This window comes from Chiloscyllium plagiosum, unplaced genomic scaffold, assembly GCF_037043375.1.
Source record: "Chiloscyllium plagiosum isolate Xiang-an unplaced genomic scaffold, Cpla_swu_hap1 HiC_scaffold_45, whole genome shotgun sequence".
Classification (NCBI taxonomy): Eukaryota; Metazoa; Chordata; class Chondrichthyes; order Orectolobiformes; family Hemiscylliidae; genus Chiloscyllium; species Chiloscyllium plagiosum.
In genome coordinates, this window is record NW_028270183.1 from 86,361,165 (window position 1) to 86,378,789 (window position 17,625).

The 17,625-nt window shown below is 43.8% G+C and overlaps 2 non-coding genes across 2 annotated transcripts; both read left to right on the top strand.

Annotated features, from left to right (window-relative positions):
- The first annotated feature begins 713 nt into the window (after positions 1-713).
- trnas-aga (transfer RNA serine (anticodon AGA)) lies at positions 714-795 on the top strand. The gene has a single exon. It is a non-coding gene; the product is annotated as a tRNA-Ser (tRNA).
- Positions 796-4,431: 3,636 nt separating this feature from the next.
- trnas-aga (transfer RNA serine (anticodon AGA)) lies at positions 4,432-4,513 on the top strand. Its single transcript has one exon. It is a non-coding gene; the product is annotated as a tRNA-Ser (tRNA).
- Positions 4,514-17,625: the final 13,112 nt, after the last annotated feature.

A 17,625-nucleotide genomic window follows, 5' to 3' on the forward strand; every position in this document is an offset into this window, starting at 1 on the left:
GGAACTCAGCAAGACTGGCAACAGAAACGTCGACTTTCCTGCTCCTCGGATGCTGCCTGATCTGCTGTGCTTTTCCAGCATCACTTGATCTAAAATCTGGTTTCCAGCATCAGCAGTGCTCACTTTTGCCTAGTTACTTCGGTGTCGCTGGTTCCCAATTCAAGAACTCCATCTCTCGCGGTTTCATGTCTGTACATCCATGCTGAGGAGTTGAGAAGTGAAGGAAAGTAACTCATCCCATCCATCTCTGGGGGAATTAGGGACTGAAAGTGAATCGTATCACATTGAAGTATATCTAGATGCGACTTAATCTCTGTATTTTATTGGGAACCATTTCTTTCATTGTAACCATCAGGAAAGTCCCTTTCGTTTGCCACAAAAAGAAATGAATATGTCACTAACCTTTGTTTGCTTCAGGTCCAAAAATACTCAGATCAATAGCTCCCTTGCTGACCTCTGCTGGTCATGTTCGCAAAGAGGTCTAGCAAATTGCCAAGTGTGATTTTCCTGTTAATAAATAATTTTGACTCAGTTTGGCTGCAAATATCTTTTCCTACCTTTGTGCTTTTCTTTTTTTTACATTGGTGTCTCGCACCTTACAAATGACAGCAAAGGTATGAAAGGAGATGGAAGCATTTCGCTCATCAAGTCAGCAAGAGCTTTCAATGAGATCACGGCTGATTTGGTCAATGCTCAGGGCTGCTGAGCTGTCTGTAGTCATGGCCGAGTGGTTAAGGCGATGGATTAGAAATTCTTTGGGGTTTCCCCACGTAGGTTCGAATCCTACTGACTACGTTATGAATGCTTTCTTGCTGGAACAATTTCTGCTCAAAATTCAGAAAACCTATTGTGCAAACCAGGCCGGTAATTTGATTAGACTTGGGAAGCTCGAGTTTTTCATCAGAAATGTTCCATATTTAAAGCGTTATCTCTATTTCTCTTTCCAGATACACTGCTCGACACATCGGGTTTCTGCTGTTGTTATTGAACGTCCTGAGCAGAAGTGCTGCTTTTCATTAGATTCCTTTAATCCCTGTCCTCTGTTCTCTGACTCGGGTCAGTGGCAACACTTCCTCCTGCTCGTCAAATTGCTCATTCCCCACCGCTCCCTCTCCCATCATTACAAACAACCGCAGGAAATCGCCACTTAACCATCTTTGTTCCAAAGTGAAACTCACCAACCTCGGGAATCTCTCCACCAAACGGGATTCTTATCCATGGACATGGTGCAAGCCAGAGGATTGTGAAGAGATACTGTGAAAATATTGTCAGTTGGCAGTTGGAAAAATGTTTAGGAAGCAAACCATATAATTTAGACTCCAGCTTTGGAAATCTTGAGAAACTCTTTGGGAAATTGAATCAGAGGAGAATGAAGAAGCGTTAAATATCGGACCGAGTAGAGGACGCGACATTGACTCTGATGTTGTCGGGACAGGAACTGATCTGAGACATTGAAAGAATTCTCGTTCCCGTACGTGAGGAATACAAACTTCATCTGGACTCTGGGACAATGAAAAACTCTGGAACACTCAAGACAATATCCAAATATTGACTGGGAACACTACAGTACGAGTACTATAGAAGGGTCAGTTTTCGTCCAGTGTGTGCAGGAGGGCTTCCTGACACAGTATGTAGACATGCCTTCAAGAGACGAAGCCACTTTCGATTTAGTACTGGGTAACGAACCTGGCCAGGTTTTAGATTCGGAAGTAAGTGAGCACTTTGGAGACAGCGATCACAATTCTCTCAGGTTTACTTTCGTGTTGGAAAGGGATAGGTGTAGTCCACGGAGCAAGAGTTTCAGCTCATGGAAGGGAAATTACGTTGCATTGAGGTAAGATTTAGGAAGCGTAGAATGGGGTAGGAAACTGCAGGGGGTGAGCACATTACAAATGTGGAGCTTATTCAAGGAAAAGCTCCTGTGTGTCCTAGATAAGTATGTACCTGTGAGGCAGGGAGGAAGAAAAAGAACGCGTGAGCCGTGGTTTACTAAGGAAGTGGAATCCCTGGTCAAGAAGAACAAGAAGTCTTATGTTAAGCAAAATGTGAAAACTCAGTTAGAGCGCTCGAGGGTTCCAACGATATCAGGAGAGACCTAAAAAGAGAGCTGAGAAGAGCCAGGAGGAGACGTGAGAAGTTGTTGGCAGATAGGTTCAGGGTTAAACCTAAGGCTTTCCATAGGTATGTCAGGAATAAAAGAATGACGAGAGTTAAATTTGGGACAATCAAGGATAATTGGGAAGTTGTGTGTGGAGTCAGAGGAGATAGGGGAAGCACTAAATAAATATTTTTCGACAGTGTTCGCCATAGAAAATGAAAATGTTGGGGAGGAAGGTACAGAGATACTTGCGTCTAGACTAGAAGAGATTGAGGTTCACAAGGAAGAGATATTCGAAATACTGCAGAGTGTGAAAATAGATAAGTCAGCTGGGCCGGATGGGATCTATCTGATGTTGTTTAGCAAATGCACTGCAGGAAGGTACAAATCAAGCTGATGCAAACAACGGCTCGTTTTGAGCCGCTAATTTCAGTGAAGTGGCGGCGCCAATAAAAGGTGTCAGGCATCTCGTCTAATTCCACATCCAGAGCTCGAAATGACCAGAGGTTTCTCGCTGAGTTTCTGCAGGGTCTTGTTTGGACGACACCATGACACTTTTTCACTGGAATGGATCATGAAATCGCGTCATGACTGTGAATAAAACGATGGAAAATTCCAGCAGAGAAGGTGGCGACCCTGAAGCAGGCAGCTGAGGACAAATGTTTCTCCTTTGCCAGTGAAAGGCACTGCTTCACAAATTGGAAACTTCGAAGTGAAGCAATGTTGGTAATTATCTTCGCTGCTTGTTCACCTTTTTAATTCTGATTCCGTGAAAGTCCATGGCATAACATATCGACATTCTGCCAAGTGCAGGCTGGTCTCTTGGGCCAGTGGCGTAATGGATAACGCGTCTGACTTCGGATCAGAAGATTATAGGTTTGAGTCCGACCTGGCTCGAGGGGGAATGTTTCACTTTAACCGTGGTATACGTTGACGCTCCCTTGTAAAGTTCTCTCGGGACATCGCCTCTGTGCTTCCGCATGGAAAGCTTGCATTTGTCCTATTATCCATTTCAAATTCCAGCTCTCCACAAGGGACACCTCCGTCAGTTTGGCGGTATCTTCTGGTGTGTCTCCCTCTGTGGGTGAAAATGAGCATGAGTTCCTCAAAAGAGTTTCAATTCGTTATACTTCTGTCCAATTATTGTGCCATGTTAGAAAATCGGATAACCTCATTGACATTTGACCTGAAACATTACAACACACGAGACTTTGGGCCAAAGTTCGAAATTGCTACTCGAATGGATGGCTCTCTGATTAGCCGCAATGCACACGGGCGGAATGGCCTTTTCTCACTTTGTAAATCTTCGAAGACAATTTGAAAAAAATCTGCAACGAAAATGTTCAGACAGGGTTTTTTATTTACACCAAATACGATAGTATCTATCGCCTTGTCTTGTTATTTACTTGTGAGGATTCGGTATTCTCAGCACCGTGGCTCGGATCGTATTCCCGCTCATGGAATGGCTGTATTGTTCAGCAAACATATCGGTGTACCAGTACTTCTGCCGATTTTCCGATGCTGGCAGGTCATTGGTTTTGTCCAAAACATTATGAAGGTTAACATAAAACAAATAGCTGCAGGTGCTGGAAATCTGAGCCAAAAACGAAAATTGCTTGTGCAGCGGAGCATGACTGGCAACAGAAACGTCGACTCTCCTGCTCCTCGGATGGAGCCTGACCTGCTGTGCTTTTCCAGCATCAGTCTGATCTCAAGTCAGGTTTCCAGCATTTGCAGTCCTCACTTTTGCCTAGTTTCTTCAGTGTCTCTGGTTCACAATTCAAGAACTCCATCTCTAGCGGTTTCATGTTTGTACCTTCGTGCTGAGGAGTTGAAGAGTGAAGAAAAGTAACTCACCCCCTCCATCTCTGGGGTACTTAGGGACTGAAAATGAATCGTGTCACATTGAAATATATCTACATGCGAATTAATCTCTGTCTTTTATTGGGAACCATCTCTTTCATTGTAACCATCAGGAAAGATCATTTCGTTCGCCAGAAAAAGAGATGAATATGTCACTAACCTTTGTTTGCTTCAGGTCCGAGAATACTCAGATCAATAGCTCCCTTGCTTCCTTCTGCTGGTCATGTTCGCAAAGAGATATGGCAAATTGCCAAGTGTGATTTTCCTTTCAATAAATAATTTTGACTCAGTTTGCCTGCAAATGTCTTTTCCTACCTTTGTGCTTTTCTTCTTTTACATTGGTGTCTCGCACCTTACAAATGACAGCAAAGGTATGAAAGGAGATGGGAGCATTTCGCTCATCAAGTCAACGGTAGCTTTAAATGAGATCACGGCTGATTTGGTCAATGCTCAACCCACCTGAGCTGTCTGTAGTCATGGCCGAGTGGTTAAGGCGATGGACTAGAAATCCATTGGGGTTTCCCCGCGAAGGTTCGAATCTTGCTGACTACGTTGTGAATGCTCAAAGTTCAGAAAAACTATTTGTGAACCAGGCCGATAATTTGATTAGACTTGGGAAACTCGAGTTCTTCATCAGAAATGTTCCATATTTAAAACATTATCTCTGTTTCTCTTTCCAGATACACTGCTCGACACATCGGGTTTCTGCAGCTGTTATTGAACGTCCTGAGCAGAAGTGCTGCTTTTCATTAGATTCCTTTAATCCCTGTCCACTGTTCTCTGCCTCGGGTCAGTGGCAACACTTCCTCCTGCTCGTCAAAGTGCTCATTCCCCACCGCTCCCTCTCCCATCATTACAAACAACCGCAGGAAATCGCCACTTAACCATCTTTGTTCCAAAGTGAAACTCATCAGCTTCGGGAATCTCTCCGCCAAACGGGACTTCCCATCCCTGGACATGGTGCAAGCCAGAGGATTGTGAAGAGATTCTGTGAAAATATTGTCAGTTGGCAGTTGAAAAAATGTTTAGGAAGCAAACCATATAATTTAGGCTCCAGCTTTGTAAATCTTGAGAAACTCTTTGGGAAATGGAATCAGAGGAGAATGAAGAAGTGAGAACTGTCGGACCGAGTAGACGACGGGACATTGACTCTGAAGTTCTCGGGACAGGAAATGATCTGAGACATTGAAATCATTCTCGCTCACGTATGTGAGGAATGCAAACTTCATCTGGACTCTGGGACAATGAAAAACTCTGGAACACTCAAGACAATGATGTGTTTCTGTTCGCCGAGCTGGAAGTTTTTGTTGGAAACGTTTCGTCCCCTGTCTAGGTGGCATCCTCAGTGCTTGGGATCCTCCTGTGAAGCGCTTCTGTGGTGTTTCGTGCGGCATTTATGGTGGCCTGTCCTTGCCGCTTCCTGTTGTCAGTTTCAGCTCTCCGCTGCAGTGGCTGGTATATTGGGTTCAAGTCGATGTGTTTGTTGATGGAGTTTGTGGATGAGTGCCATGCTTCTGGGAATTCCCTGGCTGTTCTTTGTTTGGCTTGCCCTATAATAGTAGTGTTGTCCCACTCGAATTCATGTTGCTTGTCGTCTGTGTGTGTGGCGACTACGCATATTTGGTCGCTTCGTTTCGTGGCTAGTTGATGTTCCTGGATGCGGATCGTTAGCTGTCTTCCTGTTTGTCCTATATAGTGTTTTGTGCAGTCCTTGCATGGGATTTTGTATACTACATTAGTTTTGCTCATGTTGGGTATCGGGTCCTTAGTTCTGGTAAGCTGTTGTCTGAGTGTGGCTGTTAGTTTGTGTGCTGTCAAGAGTCCTAGTGATCGCAGTAGTCTGGCTGTTAGTTCGGAGATGTTCTTGATGTGTGGTAGTGTGGCTAGTCCTTTGGGTTGTAGCATGTCCTATTTCCGTGGTCTATCCCTTAGGCATCTGTTGAAAAAATTGCGAGGATATCCGTTTTCGGCGAATACCTTGACTGGGTGTTCCTCTTCCTCTTTTTGCAGTTCTGGTGTGCTGCAGTGTGTTGTGCCCCTTTTGAATAGTGTCTTGATGCAACTTCGTTTGTGTATGTTGGGGTGGTTGCTCTCATAATTCAGGACTTGGTCTGTGTGTGTGGCTTTCCTGTGTACGTTTGTGGTGAATTCTCCGTTAGGTGTTCTCTGTACCATCACGTCTCGGAATGGGAGTTGGTTGCCCTTTTCTTCCTCTCTGGTGAATCGGATTCCTGTGAGTGTGGAGTTGATGATCCTGTGTGTTTTCTCTATTTCCGTGTTTTTAATGATTACAAAGGTGTCATCCACGTATCTGAACCAGTGTTTGGGTTGAATTTGCGGTAAGACTGCTCTAACCTTTGCATTTCTGCTTCTGCTATTAGTCCCGAGATCGGTGAGCCCATGGGTGTTCCGTTGATTTGTTCGTATGTCTGGTTGTTGAATGTGAAGTGTGTTGTGAGGCACAAGTCCCAAGATTTAGGAAGATTAGGTAAGGTTTAGGAAGCGTAGAATGGGGTAGGCAACTGCAGGGGGTGAGCACATTAAAATGTGGAGCTTATTCAAGGAAAAGCTCCTGTGTGTCCTAGATAAGTATGTACCTGTCAGGCAGGGAGGAAGATATAGAACGCGTGAGCCGTGGTTTACTAAGGAAGTGGAATCCCTGGTCAAGAAGAACAAGAAGTCATATGTTAGGACAAAATGTGAAAACTCAGTTAGAGCGCTCGAGGGTTCCAACGATATCAGGAAAGATCTAAACAGAGAGCTGAGAAGAGCCAGGAGGAGACATGAGAAGTTGTTGGCAGATAGGATCAGGGTTAACCCTAAGGTTTTCCATAGGTATGTCAGGATTAAAAGAATGACGAGAGTTAAATTTGGGACAATCAAGGATAATAATGGGAAGTTGTGTGTGGAGTCAGAGGAGATTGGGGAAGCGCTAAATAAATATCTTTCGACAGTGTTCGCTATAGAAAATGAAAATGTTGGCGAGGAAGATACTGAGATACTTGCGTCCAGAATACTAGAGATTGAGGTTCACAAGGATTAGGTGATAGAAATACTGCAGAGTGTGATAACAGGAAAGTCCCCTGGGCTGGATGGGATCTGTCCTAGTATCCTCTGGAAAGCAAGGGAAGAGATTGATGAGCCTTTGGCGTCGATCGTCAAATCATCGTTGTCTGCAGGAATAGTGCCTGTGGAATGGAGCATAGCATACGTTGTTCCCGTGTTCAAAAAGTGTCGTAGAGACAACCCTGGTAATTACAGACCAGTGAGTCTCACTGCAGTTGTTGGTAACGTGTTGGAAAAGGTTATTATAGATAGGATTTATGACCATCTAGAAAAGAATAATCTGATCAGGGACATTCAGCACGGTTTTGTGATGGGTAGGCCTTGCCTAACGAATCGTATTGATTTTTTTGACAAAGTGACCAAACAGGGAGATGACAGTAAACCGGTTGATGTGATGTATATGGGTTTCAGAAAGTTGTTCGATAAGTTTCCCCACAATAGGCTATTATACAAAATGCGGTGGACTGGAATTGTGGGAGAGATTGCAGCTTTGATCAGTAATTGGCTTGCCAATAGAAAACAGTGTTGTAGTTGATGGAACATGTTCTTCTTGGTGTCCAGGTACTGGCGGCCTTCCACAAGGATCGGTGTTAGGTCCACTGCTGTTACATGAGATCTAACCTTGCCAATCAGTCTCCCATGGGGAACATTGTTGAACGCCTTACTGAAGTCCATATAGATCACATTTACTGCTCTGCCCTCATCAATCTTCTTTGTTACTTCTTCAAAAAAACTCAATCAAATTTGTGAGACATGATTTCCCACGCACAAAGCCATGTTAACTGTCCCGAATCAGTCCTTGTCTTTCCAAATACATGTACATTCTGTTCCTCAGGATTCCCGCCAACAATTGGAGTATTCTTGGCAGATGCAGTTTCATGTCGGGAATGCGAGATCATATACTTTTTTGGGAAGAATCAAAAGACACGCTACTATTAAAATCGATAGAAACGCAAACGATGTGCAGTGCAGAGGAGTCTCAGTGTTCGTATACATGAAACGAACAAAGGTTAATCACATATTTATTTCTTCCTGGCAAAAGAAAGCCTTTTCTGATGCTCACAATTAAAGAGATGGTTTCCAAGAAAATAGGAAAACTGAGTCACCAGTAGAGTAATCAATTACCAAGATATCCCTCGTGATGTTTTATGGGACATGTGGGATTTTTTTGATTATGGTTCTCCAAACGTTTTTGTAATGGAACCGAGAGTTTTAGATGGGAAGTTAACATCACGCATGACAATTGCCATTTTTGTTACTCACACACAATATTTTTTCCTTGTAAGATTTATTTCGCTTTGTGGTTTCTGCGAGTGGGCTTGTAAACCACATATGCTTGTGAGTTCATTCCTCACTGTTCCTCAACTCCAGCCAAACAGACTTTACATCCTTATTTCCTGAATCAAGGTAATCGCTAACCATTGCATAAATGTCATTAAAACTTCGGTATTTCACAGGCTTCTGTATATCATCTTACAATATTAATTGATCCTTTACTGTATTGCAGTTGCGCATAAGAAGAGAAAAATAGAATCGAGAATGGTGGACCTCTGCTTCACACACCCGTTATTGAAGCGAAAATGCAGATTACTGCCCATAATACGATCGTGGAAGCATGTGCTGAACCCTCAGGAAACACAGAATAAGTGCAGTGCCACAGGGCATGTCAGGGACAGCACCAGAATGACAACAGAAATGCTGCTATGAACTCCTATTTTGGATATATTTCTCAATGAGCAATAGAGTGTTACATGTGTTCCATCAGGAGTTACCTCACACAATGAAGTAACCAGTGCTGCAGACGGTCATATCATCCGAGTTCCAAGCCCTGGAATCAGAGACATTCAATATTCTGTGCATAACTGCAAGGAACAGCTGTCCGAGGCGTTTACAGTCCACGTGAAATTACGAATGCAGCTCTCTAGTTGTCAGCCTCTTTCTCCTATGTCGTGTTTCGTGCAGTCCCTGCATGCAATCACGTCAACCACGTTTGACCTGCACATGATGCGGATTGGGCCTTGTTTTCTCGTGAGTTGTTGTCTGAATGAGGCTCTCGGTTTTTGTGCTGTCATAAGCCCGAGTGTTCAGAAGAGCCTGGATATCGTTTTCCAGAATTTGTTTTTAATACAGGGAAGCATGATTTAAAAATTACATCAAAGCATATCCTCGCTGCGAACTTTGTGTGCCATGCATCTGCGAATGAAGGTGCGTGGATATTGGTTCTTGGCAAAGAATTTGTGTGGGCGTCAGTCCAGCAGTCCCTAGTAGCAATACGTACAAACGGCAAGGGCCACACATACGACTAGAATAGCACAACAATAATAGGACAGGGCAAGCAGAAGACAGCCAGACAATTCCTGGAAGCAGGGCACTCATCTACGGATTCCATCCGTTGGACCCAATCTGCAATTCCAACAAACGGAAGCAGCGGGAATGAAACCAAATGAATTCGTACCAAAACATGAGAGCAGCGCTTCACAGGAACCTCTGTAGCGCTGAGAATGTCACCCTGACAGGTGAGGAAAAGTCTGCAAACCATCTTCCTCGAGTCACCGAACTTTTCAACAAGAACTCCAGAAGCATCCGAACTTCACATCTTTCTGCTCCAAAACACTCCGCTTTTCCACAAAAGAGAATTGCACACTCAGCTACCGCGTGTAAGATGAGAATACCAGCCCCTACACTATCAAGGGCGGCAGTAAGAGCGAGGGGAAACAGCTGCCACTGTCATTCCACAGCTACAAACGCTCTTTTTGAAAGGTACATTTTCGTATGAATATCGGGGCAGCAGTAGACTATGGGAACTTAACAGTCCGCGCTGTGTATTCATATTCTGGACAATGTGAGTTGTTCACAGTTTTCCCTAAAAGTGAGTGGACGTCGTTATTTCACCGCTGTTGTGAAGCCAGATCCTGCACTAAATCTGCTCCCTCGTTTTTTGTTGTTGTGGCTAAAAGTTGGGCAATCGCAACGTAAAACGTTGTTATATTTCTCTCATTTCCTTAATTACTGTTCTGGTGAGGGAGGCTGGAGATTAGCTCGCTCGATCAGGTGGAGGCACCAACGCATTGTTGAGCTAATTTAAACGAGAATATAATTGGTAATATTCACTTTTCATGGTACATTTTTCTGTTATGTTTTATGTTACTTGAGCACTTTCTGTTACTTGGCAATGCACTAAATCTCCAGAATGTCGGGAAGCTCCGTTTGGAATTGCTTCGGTGCTATTTGTGTGAGCAGTTCTGGACATACACGTCTCGCACTGCCTCACAGACAGAAGTATTGAGTTTGTGTGCCTGATAATGACTCTGCCTTTTGAGTTTTGCACCTGGTCCACGTTAAGAGCTGTCATTTTTGGATTCACTGTAGAGTTGATGGGACAACACGATTTGTGAGGTTTTTTTTTAGTCAACGAAATTATTTGATGGAGAATTTGGGAATGTATCAAGGAGAATGGTCATTGTCTGTAAATGTCTGGAAAACATTCCTCTCTGTGTCATTTCAAAACATTACGCCTCAAGAAAAAATAAAATTCAAACACGCTGACTTAGTAACAAACAACATGCGTTTTTGCAAGTCGTCTATTCAAACTGTTGTCAGGTACTGGAGTGTCACAGAATTGCCGAGCATAGAAGCAAACCTTCCTATCCAACTTGCACCTGCTGAACAGATGACCGTAACTAATCTAAACATATTTGCCAATACTTGTCCCTTATCTCTCCGAACACTTCCTGTCTGTATAGCCATTTAGATGCCTTTGGAGTATTGTGAGTGCACCAATCTCTGCCACTAAATTTGGCAATTTATTCGACCTGCACAAAAATGTCTGTATTAAAAACAAGTATCGCTCACATCCCTTTCAAATTGTACTACTCTCACATTAAACCTATGCTATCTCGCTTTAAACTCACGTGACTTCTGAAAAAGTGTAGATTGACTATGTTCTCTGCTCGTCTACCTCATAATTTTGTAAACTTTTCCAAGGACATCCCTCAGGCCTGAAGCTCCGGGGAAAACTGTCGAAGAATATTCAGCTTCTCGCTAATGTCCACACTGTGCAAACCTTTCAAATCGTTGTAATTTTTTTTAATTATGCGAAGGTATTCAAAGAAAGTGCCAGGGGAAATTGCCTGAAGTGAAGAGATGCTGAAACATTAGTCTTGACAGGTTTGGCGCTTAGTTATCGTCAGGGAGCGTCGCTGAGTGGTTTAATGTAGGTAAAAAAATGAATGCAGATGCTGGAGACCAGATTCAGGATTAGTGGTGCTGAAGAGCGCAGCAGTTCAGGCAGCATCCGAGGGGCAGTAAAATCGACATTTCAGGCGAAACCCTGGATTCCCTGAAGGGCTTTTGCCTGAAACGTCGATTTTACTGCTCCTTGGAAGCTGCCTGAACTGCTGTGCTCTTCCAGCACCACTAATCCAGAGAGGTTAAATGTGCTGGGTTTAGGGTCCAATCTCTATTGCGTCGTGGGTTTGAAACCCAACTTTGCAATAGAACAGCAGCAGGCAGCTTTTTATGACAGAACTACACAGGTCCTGATATTGTTTTATGGGTGTGTTTGTTACTCCTCGGGTCTCTCACCCTCTCTGCGGTAAACACGGGTACATGAGCAACTGATTCTTAAAATAATGAGAACTACTGCTGTCCACATTATTCCTGTCCGTTGGACCCAATCTGCAATCCCAACAAACGGAAGCAGCTGGAATGAAACCAAATGAATTCGTACCAAAATATGAGAGCAGCGCTTCGCAGGAACCTCTGCAGCGCTGAGAATGTCACCCAGACAGGTGAGGAAAAGTCTGCAAACCATCTTCCTCGCGTCACCGAACTTTTCAACAAGAACTTTCGCTGTCCTCTCGAGCGCTGTGCGTTTGGATGTGTACACGCACAAATTTGCTGCCAGTTGCTGTGTCTCAAATGGTCAGAGCATTTCGTCGAAATGTTGGTTCTCCTAGCCGAAAAACAGCACAGAGCTGTACATCTCTATAACTCTATGACTCTAAGTATTGAGATCGACCATCTTCTGACAATACAACCACGAGAAGTCATCCATGATTGACCCTGAGTCCGCAGTGAGTGAAACGGTCATGTGCAGCAGAATGTGACCCCACTCTCTACAAGCCCCCGCAGCCAACAGAAAGGGGCCACTGCGGTTTCAGTCAGCGGCTTCCTGCCCATACCTGGGACACAGCTCATGGAAACTCCTTCCTCAGGAACGGCTGTTACCGTGTGAAAAGGTAAAACATTCTAATTCAAATTGGAAATGGCTTCAGAAGATTGTTCCTGTTTTTAAAACATTTTATAGTCAGAATTCCTGCCTCGAATATGAGAAGTGGTAAACTTTGTAGGCAGGTAGAACAAAGAAAGTGTTGATGGTGAGGACTGTATCTCTTCAGCAGATGGGATTCCCTACACTCTAATCAGAAATGATTTGGTTTCCTGAGGTGTTTTCCCGATTGATTTGCAGTCTGCCAGATTGTCTGGGAATCACTTCGGCGACCTAAGGATCAGGGTCAAAATATGAAAATATTAACAGAGAATCGTAAATCCCGGGGCAAGGCCTAAATGGATTGTAATGGTCTAAAGGAATAAATCTGAAAATTGATAGACTTGAAAAATGTTACTTGCAATGGGGAGGAATGAACGAGATTTTTGAAAATTGCCGTTTCAGCTGAATTAAACTCAGTATGAAATGATAAATTAACCATCATCAATCCTGTCCTGGCTCGCTCAGTCGGTAGAGCTTGAGACCTTAATCTCAATGGTGTGGGGTCGAGACCCACGCAGGGCGCTGTTGTTTGTTAATAGGTATGCCGCTCTCCATTAATGTTGCAAGAGCGAATTCGCTCGCTGAGGCAGGTTTTGTTGACACATTTTTCCTCCGTTTTTGATCATCTCTTGGATTCTGAGTGAAAACTGTCTCCACTGTACTGCAGGTGCAAGAGACAAGGTTATCAGTTCAGCCGAATATGCTTTAAACGATGTCCCTTCCAAAACGTGAGGTACCATTCCAAACGTGCCCCAACCAAAATGTCCAGAGATGTCGAATGCGAATGGCCACATGACAGTGACAGCTGCATGTCAAAGGGTGCTGCAATAGAATTAACTGAATGAGAATGCTCTGATGGAAACCGAATGGAACTCTCCCTGAAATTTTCCCAATTCACTCGGTAAATGATGCTGTTGTGCACCCATATGGGTTTACGTCATGAACAGCTTATTGTCAGTAACACGGATGGGGGTGATGCAGGATAGTGAGGTTTCCGTGTGGGCCACAAGTGATTTGTTCAAACAGGGAATTCAAACGTCCACAGAGCAGACATAGCTGATTGGTCCAGGATCACACTTCTCCCTTCTGTTTCAGTACCAACAAAAGAAATTGCGGGAAAATCTCAGCAGGTCTGGTAGAATCTTGGAATGGAAAACCGATTTAAGTCTTCAGGACCAGTGACACTTATTTCTCCATGTCCGTCTCGGTCTACCTTTTTATTGAATATCTCCTGACTCTCAACTTTATACTCAGTTTATCTTTTATTACTCCGTTTCCAAACATTCTCCCAGCCTCCAAATTTAATAGCAGAACTGTTTCATCTCTCACCTCGCCGAGTTATGAGAGGAGGACTTCGAAATGCACGATTAACTCTGTTTCTATTTCGTTAGATACTGGATGGCCAGAGGCCAGAATGCATTAGAGGACAGTTAGAGCTTTCAGCCCATTTGGTCTGCCGCCGTTCGATCATGACTCATATCATTCCCAAACCAATTTTCAGCCTTCTATCTGTGACACTTAGCTCCCCTGAATTTAGGATCCAGTCTTTTTCCCAGAGTGCGAATGAAACCATCCCAACCGTCTCCACATCTGCTGGCAGCTGTTACACAGTATCTGTGTGTGATCGAGCTCAGTTTCAGTCCCACACAGCAAACACATCTGTTCTGAGCAATGCAATCCCCGCTGCATTAGAGATCGATCGGGTCTCTGACCCCACGGTTTTTCTGCGAGGCAGTAGTTAGCTCCTTCACCACCCACGGCAAGGACCGGTGTTTCAAAATGTGGGGACAAAGAACGACAGGCACAAGAGTTTGTCCAGGTTCGGTCGAAAGGGTTGTTGTCAACTTCAGTGGAGTCCCTGCTTCAGAGTCTGGGTTTGAATCACCCAGGCCTGGATAAAATTCCAAGTCAGGAAATGAAGATTTATTTCTCCTCTTCTTGTGGCTAATCTGAATGAAAACCATTTTCTGCTTCCACAGAGAGCACAGACCCGGTTCTGCCAGAAGGATTCCAGTGATTGATTGCATCCAACTGGAATCAGAGAGACATAGAGATGCACTGCAGGGAAACAGACCCTTCGTTCAAACCTGTCCATGCTGACCGGAAATTCCAACCCAATTTGGTCCCTCTTGCCAGCACACGGCCCATATCCCTCCAAACCCTTCCTACTCATCTACCATTTCAAATGCCTCTTAAATGTTGCAATTGTACGAGCCTCCACCTCATCCTCTGGCAGCCATGGTAGCACATACACGAATAAATTGTCACTGCAAATCCCCTCTAAGGATCTCGCCTTTCAGAGCTGAAACGATCTTGCTGTTGATTCAATGTCGCTATGTCTAATTCTTGGAACTCCATCCCTATCGACATCATGACTGTATCACTGTGTTGAGCACTTCGAGGACGAAGTAAAGTAACTTACCATCTCAATCTCTTGAGTAATTGTTTTTGGGCAGTGAAGCCTATCCCAAAGACGTGCATTCTCCAGAATTTCGTTTGAAAAACCTGCAGTTCCCAAGTGGATACCCGAAAGTGATCCGGAACAAGTGTAAAGTTTCGAAGGGAAATTAGGATAAACTGAAAGTCAATGATGACTGTGATGAATGAGGCAGAAAGTGAGTGAGGAGCTGTTGGTACAAGGATCAATGTCAGTGCTAATGGTTTAGCCCTTACTGCCCACTGTTAACACCGACTCACACACCACTCCTGGTAAATTCACCACAATTACCCTGGTCTCTTGGTATGAGTTTTCCTCTGTGCATATTCACGCGGTAAATCGGCCCAGGGATGATGAACGCATACTGTTTATCCTGTCAGGTGAAAGAGGTGAAGGCATCCGTTTGAAATCAAAGCAAGAAGAGATTGCCTCTTCCTGTACATTTTCAGTGGAGAGTCACCAGCTGTGAACTTCTTTCCTGCACAAGCAGACGTTGATATAAATTCTCATCGAGCATCTTTATTACAGAAAGGTGGTCCGATTAACTGTGATCAAATACTTCATTAAATGCCCTTATTGATTTGAAGAACAATGTCTGCAGTTTCGTCAGTTAAAGCATATGGTAATAACCAGGCGTTAATGGTGTCAAATGCTGTCAAATGTTCTGTACATTGAAAGGTAATTGTTTAAACTTCTTGTAAAAGCCGTATTGTTTATCCAACATCGCGAAAGTGATAGTTCAGCATGCTTCTCCTGTTTGAGCTCAGTCCGTTGTTATTTCGTGCTACCAAGCCCTACCGCCTGATGTGGATCCATTAATCTATGTTCTATCCTACTAATTCAACGCAGAGTTCTTTTTACTCTGTTCGACAAGGATTTGTCTATCTCTTCTACTATTATTCTCCATCCGTCTTTTCAAGTTTTTTTTGGGAATAATGAAGAGACGCAGGAGACACTGCAGACTTGCAGGACAATGTTTTAGTAATAATGCATCCAATGAGATAATGGCTCTCATTGTCTGCTGTCACCATTCATTGATTTTAGGCAAACGGCAATGGCATCATAGAAATCCTATAATTGGAGTAAAACTGCTTTTTTTCTGTTCTATTATGAATACTATTTAGAATTGTAAAAGATCATAACGTTTTGAGTGAACAAATGTCACCTGATCTCAGTCCTAAGTAACATAGACATTACTTAGAGACTGTGAGCCCAGTTCTACACACTCTGGCCGGGCGGGGAGGAGAAAGCCACGGAACAGACTCCGATTTTAACACTTTTCCAAGAGTAGAAATGAAAAATGAGGGATATTGACAGACAGAGAGTGGGAGAATGTAGAAGAGAGTGAGATGGTACAGAGAGACAAAGGGAGACAAACAGAAATTCTCCATTCACCATGGCTGCTCATCGACAGAAAGGAGAAGAAAAAGGTCATGAAGGCCAGCCTTTCACCAACTCAGGGCAACAGCAACAGTATTACTGCTAATAAAGGAATTTTGCATTTTTACAGATGGCGTCTGTCAGCTAATGAGAGATTCTGGTAAGTATGCTGTTTCACGAAGTGAAATTGACAATTACCCAGGCAATAAAACAATAAAAAGCATAAGTAGCCTGAATCTGTGATATGATACATTAAATCTCTTTGTCTCCACAGATGCTGTCAGGCCCTGCAGTGTTTCTCTGTCAATTCCTGTTGTTGATTCAGATTTCCAGGATTCACACTTCTTTGTTTTATGCTAGTCTGAATCCTGTTTGTGACAATACTCGATTAATTGCCAGTTCCATACAAAATTCCCTGCTTTGGGAAGGTTGTCAACAACATAAACGGTCAGAGGAAATCCCCCATTGCTACAGCAGTGAGAGCACTGAGTCCTTAACAGTAGACTTCCACGGAAAGTGAAATATGGCGCTGTATGTTTTCTCAATGAATCCACTTTTACGTTTTTCATTTGTGATCATTTTAGCTGCACATCAGTTTCTTTCTTTCTTCCATTTCTGTCAGCTGGGAAAAGGCCTTTCCGCCCATCTGCAGTGCGGGTATTGGACATTCATCTTTTCGAGTCCAGGAGCTACTATTTCTTGGAGGACCTTCTGCACTGCATCTCGGGTGGGGTGTGTACCACTATATTCACCTGTCTATAGATATCGGAGAAGGGTCTATCTATTCCACATCACCAGGCTTCCTCATCGCTCTTCTGAATCTTGATTATTATTACCCTTGCCATGGCACCTCCTTCTTTGATACTGGAAACCGATATCCCGTGTCAGGTGTACCTGTAGCCGTGGTGGATACTACTCAGTGCCAGTAACTGGGTGCACAAGGATCTCTGCATAAATATTTATTGCCTTATTTATAGTCGTCCTGGTTACCAAACGGGCATGGGTGGCATGTAAAGGTCAACTTAACATCCTTGGTTAAGATTACCGTCTGCGGTTGTACCCCAGATACCCCTGCCTTCACAACTCGTCCTGCCATGCAGCCCCATATTTCTATGAATCTTCTAATCACTACTTACACTTATTTGGATCCGGTGTTGTCCGATGTCTCCTCAAGGTCAGCTACATGTTTGCAATGGCTGGCGTGTATCAACGTGGCTCTTTCGGCGATCTTAACAGCTATCTGTGTTGTAGGGAGCCCTTGGAACGGTCCCAGCCAGCTCTTCGCCTTCATGCTTTTGCTCCTGAAATCTTTCACCACTATCCAGTCTTCAGGTTCCCGATTATGCATCTTCCCTTCTGCTGATTGGGTGCCCTTCTTTTGATTCTGTATTTGAGACAGAAGTGTGGAGAGTTTTATACCGTAACATAACATCTCGTCCTCACAGTGGTCTGTTATCTGTCTTACAATCGGTCTTGGGCCAATTCCTGTATTGGGACACCTTCCAAACA